Here is a 16,458-nt window from a genome sequence, read left to right as displayed (position 1 = left end):
CGCTTTGCCCGTCAACGGTCAGTAACAGCGCGGTCAAGGCAAAAGAGTTATGCCGACAAGCGAAGAAAGGACTTAGAGTTCGCGGTTGGAGACCGTGTATTTTTAAGAGTATCGCCGATGCGAGGAGTCAATCGTTTTGGGGTCCGTGGGAAGCTAAGTCCCCGTTATGTCGGACCCTTTGAGATAGTAGAGCGTGTAGGTACGGTAGCGTACAAGCTCACACTACCACCGAGACTCACGTGAGTTCACAACGTGTTTCATGTGTCAAATCTCCGAAAGTATATTCGCAATTCGACACATGAATTGGAGTACGAGCCCGTGGAGCTACGTGAAGATATGAGTTATGAGGAGTACCCGGTGTGCATCCTCGATAGAGAAGAAAGGAAGTTGCAGAGTCACAGAATTCCATATGTAAAGGTTCAATGAAGCAACCATGCTGTGCGAGAAGCCACTTGGGAGCTCGAGGAGACCATGCGGAGAGAGTATCCGCATCTATTTGAGTCGACGAGTTAAGGTATGTGTAATTTCGCGGACGAAATTATTTTAAGGGGTGGAGAATGTAATATACCGAAACTTCGGTGAACGAATATCAAACTTTAGTCAAATTGACCAAAGTGCGAGGTTGGTATGCTTTGGAAATACCGAAGGCGTTAAAATGAGTAAAGTGCATTGTGAGAGATTTTCGAGAGCTACAGAATCAAAAATCTGCAAACTACAGCTTTTGTGCTCTCGGGGATCGGTCCCTGAACGTGTGAGAAACCCAGCAGAGGAAAAATTGGCTAAGTCCCAGAAAACCAGCTCTCGGGAACCGGTCCCTGCGGGGAGAGACCGGTCCCTCTCTGAGAGACCGGTTGCCTCGTGCGAAAGCCCCGTTGAGCTGTGGGAGGGCTCTCTCGGACCGGTCCCAGGTCGGGGAGACCGGTCCCTGAGCGCGAAAAGTGCCCAGTCCGGGCTGTGTAATGGAATAAAAGTTGAGGGGGTTATTTGCATTTATGCAATATATGGGTTATGTTGAGGGGTTATAAGGGCTCTATCACTGATTCTCTCACCCTCTCACCCTCTAAACTCTCTCTCTCTTCCTCTCTATAGAAAACAAGAAGGAGAAGAAGAAAGAAAGGAGAAGAAAGGAAAGGAAAGAGAAGGAAGGTGGTGAAGAAGCTAAAGGAGTGAAGCAACTCCCTCATCTTCTTCCCTAGCTTGAAGAAAGAAAAGCTTACAAGGTAAGCTTCTTCCCCTCTCATGGTAGAACCCAAACTAGGGTTTGGATTGAGCTAAGAATGGTTTTAATGGGATCTCTTGAGTACATTAAGCTCTCTTTTGCTTCCTAATGAGATCAAATCCTAAGTTTTGTATATGTGTTGGAGCTAAGGCACCCAAATTTGGGACTTTTGCTTTTGAGGGTTTCAAAGTAAAATTGACCCTCTAGAAACCTAATTGGGGGCCAAACGAACGCATTGGTGCGCTCGGATTGACGTTACGAAAAGCCTATGTAAAGTTATGAGCAAAAAGGCCTAATTTGGCTTCGTTTTGCCGCAGGTAACGAACTAGGAGTCTAAAAATCCCAAGAAAATCACTGTAGCACCTAAGAAAGCCTACGAGATGGGTAGTGCTTTCCAAACTTGTTGAAATTTCTTTTATGTCTAATGTGTCACTTCTTGAGCATACTTATGTATATTGTTGCATGCATAGTAGGGTGAATGTGATGATAGTCATGTGAATGTTTGCATTGTGTGAGTTCAAGTGCATCATGATGGTTGAGAACCAATAAAGAATTTGATAACCCTATATGTGCATGTATGGTGATAAGAACATAGCAAGGTTAAAGAACAAGTGACATATGACATGAGGACAATGAAATGTGAGAATGAAAGCTAGAGTTAGCATAAAGATTAACCCAAAGAACACTAGAGTTAGTGTGTGGCATCAAAGAGAACCAATGTGGCATAAAGAACGATAAAGGCTAGAGTTAGCATCAAAGTGGGGCATCAAAGAATACTAGAGTTAATGTATGACATGAATGATAGTAAAGAATGTAAAGAACACTAGAGTTAGTGTATTGACATGGTCGAAGATAAAGAATGCAAAGAACATGAGATTGACACAATGACATTCAACCTTAGAGCTAAGGGTCATTTGTGCATAAATTCCTTAGAGTTAAGGAACAGATTGAACTGAACATTCTTAGAGTTAAGGATTGATCGTACTCGCTATAAGTCCTTACTCGAGGGTGGTCGCTCCCTCTCGGGTGATGCGCTCCGGAGTTTGTCATCACTGGTTGGTACTGTTCCCCAGATGACGGTCCAAGCAGGAGGAAGCTGAGGGCCCGCGATTATGGACTTTGAGTTGGTGAGTTAATGAGGCGATACCCCCGGGTTAGCCTTGAGATTGAACGAAAGAGCAAGACCAAAGAATAAAGTACAAAGAACAAAGATCATACATTCTTCATGAGTTTATATTGAGCATCTTTATTGATCGCATTGTTCAGGCATATTAGTTGCATTTATATAGTTGGCTACTTATTTGTTTATTCTTTCTATTATGCCTGAGTTAGACCTAGTGGAAAAAGTCGTTGAGATTGGGGCCGAACCCACTGGAAACTTCGTTGTAGTTCTCACCCCACTATTTCCACAGAGCTAGGACCGAGCGAGCCGGCGAGCGACTGCGGTAATGGTATCGCGCCATAGACAGTGACTACCAAGTCGAGTTTTACATTTTGTAGTAGCATTCCCCTACTTCATCTTTTGTATTTGATGAATTGAGATGTAAAAGAAAAGAATGTAAATTTCTATTTTGAGAAAAATGTGATGTAAAAAGAAATGATGAAAAGCATGTATATGTAAAAGAACCGTGAATGTAAAGGTTGAACGCAATGTATGTGATCAAAAGTGAATCATAGTACTCGTATGGTTGTTTAGCTTTCTTTCTTTCACTCATGGCTATTGCTTACCCTCGTGTAAGTCGTATTTGTATGTTTTCGCTTGTGCTTTCCCTTTACTTGAAATGTACTTGTTATGAGCCTTGGGCGGTCAGGGGAAACTCTGTCCGTCCGGCGTCTGTTCGACGTGCCCGGGCCGGGCCAAATTGGTATTGGTCCCGGGGCGTGACATTTAAGAAGTTGAAAGCAACTTGGTGGAGCAGCAAATTAAGGTAAGAAGTTTAATTCTCAGCTGGGATTTAGCTTAATTACTCTATGAGAGGGTTTCTAGGTGAATTAAGCTTGTATGGTTATAGAGAAAAGCTAGAAACTATACTAATGATGGTATATGTTAGAATTGGTGGTTAGAGATGGAATTGGATGAAGACTTTTATTATCCCTGGTTTGAATGACCTTCTCTGCTGTATGGAAGTGTTGAATAAAGGGTTTCTAAGTGGTTACAACTTGTATTAGCATGTAAAGCCTTGAGACTATGTTGAAAAACAGCATGTATATACATATAGATATATATGTGCATAGTTGTTAGACGTGAAACCTGGGCTAGGTTAGCCTTAATTTCTGAATAGGAATGATGTTAATTACTGTGTAAAGAAGTTAAACTATGGATAAATTAGCTTCTAGAATTGGTGTGGTCGTGGATAAACATATAAAGAGCAAACTAAATGTTGTATGTGTGCATGTTGAATAGTATGCATGTAAGCTATGATTAGTACAGAAATAAGTGGTGAATTGATTATATTCCCTGGTTTGAATGATGTTATCTACTATATAAAAGAGCTGAACAAAGGATTGCTTAAGTGCTAAAGCTAGAGGCTGCTAGGAGAACCCTAAAGAGAGTTGTTTGTTGGCAGCATATGCAGATTTTTGAGCTGAATATAGAACTTGTAAGATATAAATATAGCTTGAGTTTAATCCCTTTTATTCCTCTATGAAGAAAAGTCTGACGTGCTCAGAGGTTCAAATTGATTTTCCGACGAGCCTACGGCAAGCTAGTGAGGGAAAACCTCATTTTAGTTTCGTTTGTCGTGAGCGAGGGTTGTGATGGTTCATAAATTGCGGGAAATAGATTTCTCGCATTTCAGCATCATTTAAAGGTGGGTGGTTCTTTCCGAAATCATCGAATGACCTATTATATTTTTATCACTTTTCTTGAGCATACATGGATTATACATGTTTAGTTGATATTCATACATGATAGGGTTGTGATTGTCATATGGTAAAGTGTAATATGTGTTCTAATTGTATGCTTTGGAAGCAAAATGCATGTGGACAATGACTAGTAAACATAGAACCCTATAGATGTATACATTTGTGTTGTACTATAAAATAATAGACAATGTGACATTGTGAATCGATTGCATGAATAGCACCGAATATTGTGAATGTTAAACAAGGACAATGAGTTTGTAAAATGTGTGGCATTAAAACTAGATGAACTGATTAGCATCTAGAATTGGACATGTAAATCTAGCATAAAGAGTAAGTTAAAGTGTGACTTTATCAGTGTATCCTCGAAGTGAGGATTGGATCATACTCACATTAGTCTAATGCTCGAGATAAGGTCGCTCCTCCTTGGGCGATGAGCTCCGGAGTGTGTCATCAACTGGGTTGATCGTATAAGCCTTCCCAGCAGACAGTCTCGTCGGGAGGCAGCTTAGGGCCCGACAAAAAGGGATTGAGTTGGTGAGTTATAGTTAACCAAATGGTTAACCAGATTGATTGGGTATTCGTTATTAATAGCATGCATGCATAAATTTCATATGTTATATACTGTTCTTTTCAGTTTTGTACAAGTATTGTAGTAGTTACATATTATAGTTGGTTACTATCTGTTCTCTTTTCTTGCCTACATATGCCTGAATAAACCTAGTGGGTGAGTCGGCCAGGTCGGTAGCCAAACCCACTGGGAACTTTCAGTAGTTCTCACCCCAGTAACCATGTAGGTTCTATCAAGTGCGGGGTAGTTGAGGATCGTGACAGAGACAGCTCGCCATAGATAGCGACATCCATTAAGTATAGATATATATACCTTGTACATTTCATCTGGTAGAGATGAAAGAAAAGTGTATGTTATAAAGTATAAATTATTCAATTGAGAGATGGCAAATGTATATATTGGAAGAATGAATGTAATAATTATGCAAGTTTTGTATTTCATTTAAAGTAATCAAGATACAATGTATGAATACTTTAGTTTACTTTCACTTGTTTATGTTGCTTACCTTCGTGTAAGCCATGTATACTGAAATTTTTCCTGAGCATTTCATTATACATGTTTAGTTGTTGTTATTGTTGTTGTTGAGCCTTAGACGAACAGAGGAGGTTCTGTTCTTCAGCGTCTGTGCACGGGCCCGAATCGACCAAATTGGCGGTTTCGGGGTGTGACAGGCAAACCCGAGAGCAGCCCAATTTTCTGCACTTTAGAGGTTTGGTAGTAAGTTTTAATCTTCAATTCTCGGGATGCGAGTCATAGGTCGGAACACAGTCTACGACCCTCCAGAATAGCTGGAACAACTCAAAACACAGATCAAACACTCGAACCTCGCAATTTGCAAAAGTTTAGTGTGTTATATTCACCCCTTCTAAAAAGGAGTTTCGTCCGCGAAACTAAAAAACAAGTTACCTCAAGACTTTATCTGAAAAAGATGGGGATAGCGCTCCTGCAGTGCGCTTTCCAACTCCCACGTGGCCTCGCGTTCATTGTGGTTGCTCCAAACTACATTCACATAAGGAAAATCACGATTCCGCAGCTTTTCACCTCGTGAGCCAAAATCCTCACCGGTTGCTTTTCAAAGCTCAAGTCATCCCTCAACTCCAATAGTATAGCATCCAAAACGTGAGCCGGATCGAAGATGTACTTCCGGAGGACCGAAACATAAAAGATGTTGTGTACGTCCGATAGGTTTGGTGGTAGGGCAAGTCGATACGCTATCGGGCCTACACACTCCAAAATCTCATATGGTCCAATGAAACGGGGGCTTAACTTACCCCGAATCCCAAATCTTCTAATTCCTTTGGTCGGCGAGACTTTTAAGAAGACATGATCTCTAGCTTGAGACTCCAAGTCTCGTCGACGCTTATCAGCGTAGCTTCTTTGCCTGCTTTGAGCTGTCAACAAACACTCCCGAAGAATGCGAATTTTATCCTCTACTTCCTCGAGCACATCAGGGCCTAAAGCCAATCTCTCGCCAACTTCACTCCAAGGAAGTGGCGATCTACACTTTCGCCCATAAAGTGCTTCGAAGGGTGCCATCTTGATGCTTGCTTGATAACTGTTGTTATATGCAAACTCTGTCATTGGTAGATGCTGTGACCATCCTCCCTGGAGTCTATCACGCACGCTCGAAACATATCCTCCAAAGTCTGAATAGTGCGCTCAAATTGCCCATCACTCTGAGGGTGGAAAGCTGTACTGAAATCCAAGCGCGTGCCCAAGGCATCCTATAGACTCCTCCAAAAGTCAGACACAAATCGGGAATCTCGATCTGAAACTATCGAAGTAGGTACCCCGTGAAGTCGCACAATCTCATCCAAATATACCTGTGTGAGCTTCTCGCCTGTCCAAGTCGTGTGAATAGGTATAAAGTGAGCCGATTTAGTCAGCCTATCCACGATCACCAAAATAGCATCATGCCCGGCCTGAGAGCGAGGTAATCCCATAACAAAGTCCATGGTGATCTTTTCCTACTTCCAAACAGGAATCGGTAAACTCTGAAGTTTTTCCACGGGTAGCCGGTGCTCAGCTTTCACTTGTTGACAAGTTAAACATCGAGCTATAAACTCACCAACATCCTTTTTCATCCCGGACCACCAATAAAGCAACTTCAAGTCCTTGTACATCTTGGTGCCTCCCGGATGTATAGCATAAGGTGCACGGTGAGCCTCTTGAAGTATATCCCCTTTAATTGCCTATTCTGCCGGTACACAAATCCGCCCACGAAAACACAAGAATCCTTGATCATCCACAAGAAAATCACCGGTGTGACCATCAACCAATTTAGCTCGAATCTTTTGCAGCTCCACATGGTGAACTTGCTTTTCTTTAATCCTATCCGGTAATGTCGGTCGCACCGTTAAAGCCATCAATCTCAAGGGTGTATCAGGAGTCACCACCTCCAACTCCAACCGCTTCATCTGCTCAATCAACGGCGGTTAAGTGACTACCAGCATCGCTATGTTATCCGTCGATTTTCGACTTAGCGCATCCGCCATCACATTAGCCTTACCCAGGTGGTAAAGAATCGTCAAATCGTAATCCTTGAGTAGCTCTAACCATCTGCGCTGCCTCAAGTTCAACTCCTTCTGAGTGAATAAATATTTTAAGCTCTTGTGATCTGTATATATTTCCACCGCTCGCCATAAAGATAGTGACGCCATAGCTTTAATGCAAAGACTATGGCCGCCAACTCCAAGTCGTGTATAGGATAGTTTCTTTCATACTCCTTCAATTGGCTAGAGGCATACGCAATCACTTTTCTATCCTGCATCAAAACACAGCCCAATCCATTAAAGGAAGCATCACTATAAATCACATACCCTGCTCCAGTAATTAGCAAGGTTAGGATCGGGGCGGTTGTCAATCTTTGCTTCAACTTTTGAAAACTTCTCTCGCACACATCATTCCAAATGAACTTGGTGCCTTTGTACGTGAGCCGCGTAAAGGGAGTAGATAACTTTGCAAATCTCTCAACGAATCTCCAGTAGTAGCCGGCCAATCCAAGAAAGCTCCGAATTTTCGTGACACTCGCCGATCTAGGCCAATCCTTGATAGCTTTAATTTTTCTAGGATCCACGACTATACCCGATGCAGAAATCAAATGTCCCAAAAATGCCACTACAAGAAGCCAAAATTCACACTTCTTCAACTTGGCGAAGAGTTTCTTTTCCCGAAGCATTTGAAGTACAAGCCTTAGATGTTCCTCATGATCCTTGTCACTTCGGGAATAAACTAAGATGTCGTCGATGAACACCACGACGAACCTGTCTAGATAAGGCTTAAAAATACGGTTCATTAGATCCATAAAAGCTGCCGGGGCATTAGTAAGCCAAAACGGCATAACGGTAAACTCATAATGTCCATACCGTGTTCTAAAAGCCGTCTTCGACACATCCTCAGGCTTGATCTTCAGCTGGTGGTATCCCGATTGCAAGTCGATCTTGGAATACACACTAGATCCCTGAAGCTGATCAAATAGATCATCAATCCTCGGCAACGGATACTTGTTCTTAATTATGACTTTATTAAGTTCACGATAGTCCACGCACAAGCAAAGTGATCCGTCCTTCTTCTTGACAAATAAAATCGGTGCTCCACAAGGCGAAACACTCGGGCGGATTAAACCTTTATCCAATAAATTTTGCAGTTGTGCCCTTAGCTCTTTCAACTCTGCTGGTGCCATCATATAGGGTGCCTTTGAAATTGGGGTAGTCCCAGGTACGAGATCTACCACAAACTCAATCTCCCTATCAGGTGGCATACCTGGTAGCTCCGTTGAAACACATCACAAAACTTTCGTACCACTGGAATATTCTCAATCCTAGGGGTATCATCCTCACCTCTCAGCACCACACTAGCCAAATAGGCTGTGCAAACCCTACTGATCAACTGTCTAGCTAGAGACGAGCTGATCGTCATCGCAAATAGTGAACTCTGACATCCCCTGTAAACCACTTTCTTCTGCCCTGGTTCTCTAAATGTAACCGTTCGATTCTTGCAATCGATAGTAGCGAAATACTTTGTCAACCAATCCATGTCCAAAACTACATCAAACTCTCCAAGTTTGCGCAATATAAGTAAATCCACAGGCATGATCTAATCTCCTACCCGAATAGGGCAACTGGGGCAATACTCTCGAATATCCAAAGAGTGGTCGGGAACAACAACACGTCCCGGATGCAACAAAGAAACTAACGGGATGCCATGCAACTCGGCAAACAGCCGATTTATAAATGAATGCGATGCACCAGTATCAAATAATGCTCGAACTCTAATGCCATTTAATAAAATGATACCTGCCACCACATCCTTGGCTGTTGCCGCCTCCTCTGTCTGGGCTGCATACATGGGCCCGCTTGGGGCCTGTCGTGACCCCTCAGTCTGTCGCTGGATGGGTGGCCGCCCAGGCTGATAGTGTGCCGATGGAGTCCCCTGACTAGCAGCTGGTAATGCCGGTGCCGATGCAGATGACGGTGCCGGTGACGAACTCCTCGGGCACTCAATCAGGAAGTGGCCCTTCTGGCCACAAAGGAAGCACCTGCCTCCCTACTATGGACACTGGTGGCATGTGGGGGCCACCACAGATCACACACTAGGGAGGTCGGCGACGATCGAAACCTCCTCGCTGCGTCGACGAGCCACGCCCTTACCACTGGCTCCTATGGTGTTTCGGCGGCCTCCTAGAGTGCACCTGACTAGCACCTTCAGCCGTGGGCCTTTTGCCCTTACCCTTGTCCAAGCCCTCTCTTCGCTCTTGTACATCCGCCGCGCCCCTCTCCACAATGAGAGCACGGTTCACCACCTCCCGGTAGGTCTGTAGATTTGATGATTGCACAAACTGGAAGATCGACGGTCGAAGCCTACTCTCAAAGATGCGGGCCTTGTCCTCGTCGTCCCGCACGACGAAAGGCACGCAATGTAATAGCCGTGAGAACTCCCTCTCGTACTCGGCTACCGTCCGATCCTTCCTGGCGCAAGCCGCGCAAGTCTGTCTCCATTTGCCTTTTGACGCTGTCGGGGAAGTAGTGCTCCAACAGAAGTTCCTTGAACCTCTTTCAAGAAATCGCTGAAAGGTCAGTGTTGGGGTTGTCTTGAATATCCAACCACCAACGATAGGCCTCGCCATCCAAGCGATGAGTAGTGAGCCAAACTCGGTCTCTTTCCTCTACAAAGGTGTCGCGAAAAAGCTTCTCCATATGCATCAACCACTTTTCTACAATCCAGTGGTCGGCCTTCTCTTCATCAAAAATTCTGGGATAGCACCTCCTGAACTCATTGAGGCGATCCATAAGTCGGTCCCGCTCCTCTCCAGCAACCATCACGGGGAAAACTGCCCCCGCCGGAGGCACCTGAACTGGTGGTGCCACAACATCCTCCTCCCGAGGTGCGACCAGCAACATCCTCCTCCCGAGGTGCGACCACAGGTGCTGCCCGTGAAGTGTCGGGCCATGGAGATGACGCCCTCAGTGCTACAACCTCCGCCGGCGCAGGTGGCGTGGGAACCGGAGCCTCCCTAGGAGCCGCCTGCTGTAGTAGCAAGTCCTCCAATCGTTTCATCCGCGTCTCCTGTCGGTGCACCACATCGGCCTGCCGCTGAGCCGCCGCTGCCTGCTGAACCACTAAATCAGTGAGGACCGCCAGCTGAGTCCTCAAGTCACGGACCTCGCTAGATCCGGAAGTAGCGAAGGTCTCCACCTCCTCGAGATTTGCCACATTTTTCGCTCCAATAGATTTAGAGCGAGTCGTCGGCATGATCACTACAATATCATAAAACCGAAACTTAGTAAAACCCACGCTAACGTAACCCCACTCAAGCAAATATGTCATGCCCGGATATTAGCGGAAGCAGACCCGGTACATGCACAGACCTGTCATATACCTGCAGTATATAAGACGTCTACCAAATCATGTTAAGCAAGTAAAGATCATAAGAGGTTCTAACATGATATCAGAGCAAAGTATATAGTAATAGTACTACTAACAAAAGGAAAGTAGATATAACTCCCAAAACACTCAACAAGAGCTAGAAACCCAAGACTATAAATACAACATTCTAAGATAACATATACATCAAAAGATCGCCCCCAAAAGAACTATATACAATGGTAGTCTCTCTATACACTGGCGTACATCACCCTCGTCAGTCCATATCAAGTAGCGAGGTGACCACCTAGCAGGACTCTACACTATGTCTAGCTAGACGCGACTCCCTTGCCGCGATCCCTAGCCTCTCCCGTCGTGTATGGCTCTGCAAAAATAACCACAAAAAGGGCGTGAGAACTATTAAACAATAGTTCCTAGTGGGTAAGCCGCCAACCTCGGCGAATTGCACCACTAGGCTCATGATGTACTACTTGAAAAGTAAGAACAGTTATCGTAGGATAGATATGTTAATGATGCTTAACGATGAACATGTTTCAGTCTGTCAAATATATCAATCAGCTGAAAGCTAGTAAAGTAATTGCAATAAACATAAACAAGTCATGTAGGTATGTAACTGTAGACCATTCAGTGATATTCCTCTATTGTTATCATTTAGCACTTTGGGTTAATTCATAGGGGCCTACCCAAGATAGTCTAGCTTGCGCCGCGCCTAATGGCCGCGTGGTAGTATAAACTCCCCACGGCAATCCACTTCGACACCCAATCCCGTACGGGCGAGCAATCTGTCGCGTAGGCCAACTCCGGAGTGCCGGCTTGTGGGGAGCGACCCTCACAAGCATGTGCGAATGAGTACAATGGCAAGCAAGCACGATCCATAGTCCAACAGTTCTTAGTCGTCATATTTTAACATGTAAAGTTCTCACTCTCGACCAATGGGTCGGAATCTGAATGTGATGAAAAATGCTAGTATCCACTAGATTAATAACTCATAAAAGAAGTGCTGATTACATATGCCATTGGAACTTAACAGTATAAATGCATTATTTTCCATGTCACAAGTACATGTCCTTGTTCTCTACTTTAAAGAAGTATAATAATGTCACTAGCTGATGACTATCAAGTTTAACTAATTATCAATGCATTTGAACCGAACCGTTATATTCAACAAGTATATTCATTGCCCAAGTACCCTTTGTTTAATAACATGATAACCTACGTGTACATGATTAACGGTTCCATCGTATCATATAGAACATAGGGGAGATTCACTGGCTTCGGTAAGGTCAGACCCACCTACTAGTCGACAACTCTTGTCGAACTCCACGAGAGTAATCCGATGTCTCCAAGTCCCCCAACTTAAGACTCAACTTGAATTTCCCTGTATTAGCAAGTTAAAGTACCTTAATTCAGCTCCACAAGTCTCTATACTCAGCTTGTGGTAGTTGCAACACCTGCTGTGAACTAACTCTAAAAACTGTATTAAAACGATTACCAACACATTCAAATTCAGCGAGATTCTCACCTTGTATACTGCTCTAGCTGGAATCCCTGTTTTGATTCAGGTTAAAGCACCAAATTTAACCTCCAAAAGTTTCTAAATGTCAACTGGAAGCACTCCAACTATCTGTCGCAAACCTGCTGCGAATTAATCTCGAAACAGCCCTAATACTCTTATAAAACCACTCAATAAGTGCTGAAATCTCACCTGTTTAAATTCTCCACAGGGACTTTCACTTTGCTGCAGCTGGAAGTACTTACACTCAGCTTTACAAGTCATCAACTTAGCTCAAGAGAGTGAGTATACCTACTGCGAGCTCAAGTACCACGAACTACTTCAATTTACGTTAAACCATTCAACTAAGGAAATTACTAAGTAGTATACCTTCACAACTTTAATAATACTTTCCTTTGGTTCCGAATGGAAATTCCACAGCCCCAGCCTCCTTCTATGGTTGCCGAATTCTCTCCCCACCAACCAGCTAGTAACAAAGAACTCAACTATTACATAATCCAATACTATGTCCCAAACTAGAGAGTAATTACTAACTTACCTCTCTAAAGCACCAACCAAGCCACAGCTAGGCTCCAGGTTGTGAGACACTCTCCAAAACTCCTATTTCTTCCCTTATCAGCAACTCCAAAGCACTCCCAATCAACTAACCTTGGTAAGGGGGGGAAGTTCAAGCTTAAATCCTTGAGTTCTTGGTAAAAAGAGAGAGAAGAATTCTAGAGAGAGAAGAAGAAACTTACAAACCCTATTCTCAGCTCATTCCTGCAGTAAACCAACACAGAGGGTCGACCAAAGAGGCTAAGAGATAAGACCAAGAAGTAAAATGACCATAAAACCCATGCTGCCATGCAGCTGCTGCTGCTGCTGCTGCTTGTTGTACCGGTATAGCATCAATGTTGTACTGGTACAACAATGCAGTATGGCCAAATTTCGCAGGAGCAATGCACTTTCTCACTTCTTGCGCTCCAAACATCCTCAAACTCCTCCACAACCATCTCTAAACCCTTTAGAACATGTAGGATAGTTCCAATCGTCATCCCCACACCGGAACTTCGCAAATTGCTAAAGTTCAGTATACTACAAAATAATATCCAAAATCATGCGAAAGTAATGAAGTGTGCCTCACTACTAACTCCCGATGTTACGTTGTCGGCCGCCATCGTAACCCTCCGCGAATTTAGAAGTTATACACTTTGATTCAACTCCAACTTTTTAAAGTTATCATAAAACCCAATCTTGATACTTTCGCTTACATGTCGAATAGACCCCGTCTCTTACGACCCTATTTCCTATAGTCCAACCGGCCTAAGGTTTACTAGGTCCACTAAGACTCAGCCCTAGGCTCTGATACCAAAATAATCTGTCACGCCCCGGGACCCAGCGGAAGCCCGCCCGGTGCGTGTCCAGACCCACCATATACCTACAACATATAAGGCGTCTACAACAAGGTGATAAAGAAATAGCAAGTGCCAACATATAGAGATATCAGAGCATACAATATCTAAGTTCTAATGACAAGTAGGATAAATGAAATAGCTAAACAAAGTATAAAAACCATAAATAAAACATCATACAACTCCAAATACAAGTGCTAAATACACAAAAATGGTGGTCTCTACACATGGGTATAAAAACTCTCACTCTCTACAATAAGTACAAAAATAGAGAGATGACCACCTAAAAGTAGATACTCCTCGCTAGCTAGTTAAGCGACCCCTTTACCGCGATCCCGAGCCTGTAAGGTACCGAACTTCTAAAATCATGAGGTTATGGTGTACATTTGGTTGAAAAGTCATTTGAATAGTTCCGGTGAAGTTTGGTGAAGTTCGGGAGCATTCGAGCGTTTCAGTGCGCGTAGGCGCGGAAACGGACCCGAACAGCTATGTTGTGCCGTGAACTAAATCCGGCATTAGCGTGGATGAGAAAATGATGAAAATACGCTCGTAAACATGTTTGGGGAGTCTCGGTTCGATTTGAAAAGAATCGGAGGTCAAACGAGCGAAAACGGACGAAAACGGGCGAAAATGCTGAAAATTTGGCTAAGTCCTTGAGGCTGAGTTCTGGACCTTCGGGGACCGGTCTCTCAGGCAAGGACCGGTTTGTCAGGGACCGGTCCCTCATCCAAGGACCGGTCCCCGTACGCGAAAAATGCCCAGTTTGGGCTGTTGCGAGAAATGCATTGTTGAAGAGTTTTTATGCAATTTTGCACTCATGTGAGTGTATAGAAGAGAGAAATGGGTCTTTTCTCTCTTCCCTCTCATCCTTGCAACCCTAAACTCTCCCTCTCTCTCTCTAGAAAGAAAAGAAAGAGAAGAAGAAGAAGAGGAAAGAAAAGGAGTAGGAGGAGAAGGAGACAAAGAAGAAGAAATAGATCACCTTCTTATCTCTTTTTTAAGTTGGAGCAAGTTTTGGAGAGGTAAGCTCCAAACCCTTTAATCGCATTTTCCTAGGGTTTGAGTTTTATGCTCTAGGATTGGTTTAGTTTGAACTCTAGCATCCCCAATAGATGTTCCATGCTTGAATCTCAAGCTAGAATCGCGGATTTTTGTGTTGTTGAAACCTAGGCACTACAACAAAAACGGTATATAGCGACACTTTTAAATGTAGGTACATGTCAAGAAAGTGCTGCTAGCTAAAATTACCGACACTTTTAAAAAGTGTTGCTATATGTGGGGTCGCTAGGTATATAGTGACAGTTAAAGAGTGTCGTTATAACCTAAAAGAGTGCTGCTAATTTACCAACACTTATTTAAGCATTTAGCAACCGCCGAAACTCTATCTCGTTGGCTGCGGTGGCGGAGGAGGACGACAGGAAAGGCTTTTCGTCTAGAATTTCAGTGGATTGAGTGAAGAGAGAAGAAAAAATGGTAATTGATTTTTTTTTTTTTCTATTTGTAATCGGGCCAAATAGACTGGGTGTGGTGGGTTGAGTAGAGTAATCTTTTATATTTGGTTGGATTGGGCTTTATATTTAGGCATTAGTAGATATTTTTTTAAGTTTTAGGATAAATAGGACACTTACTCAAAAGTGTCCCAAACATGTGTCCCTATAACCTAATTCTGTTGTAGTGAGGGCTCCAAAATGGGGTTTTGGGAAATATAGGGTTTTGATCTCTTTTAATTGGTTGTAAACCTAATTGCTAGGTATTCTGATGCGTTGGCAAAGTTGGTTCGGCGATTCGTCGAGTCTACACGAAGTTATTAATGAAACGGACGTTTAGGCTTCGTTTCCGCCTGGAGGGCGGAGGCGACGTCCAAAAATCATGAAATCAGATCCCGAGCACCGAAGCACATAACCGAAGACCTATAATTTTCGGATCGCGGATCGGAGGTCATTCGGTGGTCGCGCGTGGATTGGGTCGAGCCCAGCGGCGTGTGTCGCGGGAGGCCGATTGCGAGTGACGACGAGCAATGGGAACGCTATAAAAGGTGGGTGGTGACCATCCCGAAGTAGTTGAACTGCTCCCTATGTCTAAGTATTATGGTTGATCAATTATGCATATTGAGCATGATGCATTATAGGGTGCTTAATTAGTTGTTATGTATTCTTGCATGCTAGAGGTAGTGTTGTATTACTTGTTTAACACTTGAGCCTTGTATGCATGAGATTGAGATATGTTGATTAGTAACCCTATAATGAGATGATAAATGTTGATTTGATCCTAGGTAGACGAAAACCTATTGGATGTGTAATTAGTGTATTGGGAACACTTAAACAAGAACGAATGGCATTTGGACTAGTGTAACTATTATGCATAATAGGGTATTAAATAGTTGCATTTCTATTAATTCTTGCATGATCCTTAGTAGTGTAGCAACATGAGTTTGGCACTGGACTTAGGATGCATGAGAATAGAGGAATTGTGACCTAGAACCCTATAGTGGTAAAGTAAATGATGAACTTAATCTTGTGTTGACAAGGGTTAAAGAACGAGTGGCATCTAAATAAATGAATAACTTGACGAGTGGCATGATAACTAGAGTGAAATGGAAACACTTATTGTATGTTGAACGTAGGGATGAACTAGTTCCCAAGTGATGTTGTCTAGAGTGGTAGGGTATCCTCAGTGACGGGGATTTCATCATACTCATATGTCTGTTCAAAGCTTGGGGTGGTCGCTCCATATAAGTAGTGCACTCTGGAGTTGTCACACGATAGGGATAGCCTTTTGGGTCCCACAGACGGTCTTGGGCGAGTGAGCTGATCCTCCCCAGGTGAGTCGGGTGAGTGAGCTGATCCTCACCTGTGAGATAGAGATTGGGTTGTGGTGCCTGTGTTGAGACGAGCGAGTGAGCAGATCCTTCCCGTTGAGAGTGTGTTGTGAGTCTGGCGAGTGAGCGGATCCTCCCCGTAGAGAGTAGGTTGTGAGTCGGGCGAGTGAGCGGACCCTCCCCGTAGAGAGTAGGTTGTGA

At 43.7% G+C, this 16,458-nt stretch overlaps 1 long non-coding RNA gene across 2 annotated transcripts; it reads right to left on the bottom strand.

Moving 5' to 3' along the window:
- On the bottom strand, window positions 10,575-12,812 carry LOC109706778. Of its 2 annotated transcripts, XR_002215315.1 has the most exons (7): window positions 12,786-12,812; window positions 12,587-12,696; window positions 12,418-12,514; window positions 12,241-12,342; window positions 12,058-12,159; window positions 11,829-11,913; window positions 10,575-10,899 (listed from the first exon to the last, which is right to left on the bottom strand). It is a non-coding gene; the product is annotated as an uncharacterized LOC109706778 (long non-coding RNA). The 2 variants fall into 2 exon arrangements; XR_002215314.1 differs by having other exon boundaries at window positions 12,241-12,514.

The sequence above is a fragment of the Ananas comosus genome, linkage group 2 (assembly GCF_001540865.1).
Source record: "Ananas comosus cultivar F153 linkage group 2, ASM154086v1, whole genome shotgun sequence".
NCBI classification, from domain to species: Eukaryota; Viridiplantae; Streptophyta; class Magnoliopsida; order Poales; family Bromeliaceae; genus Ananas; species Ananas comosus.
The sequence above is the reverse complement of the archived record's forward strand: the minus strand, read 5'-3'. Positions and strand labels throughout refer to the sequence as shown.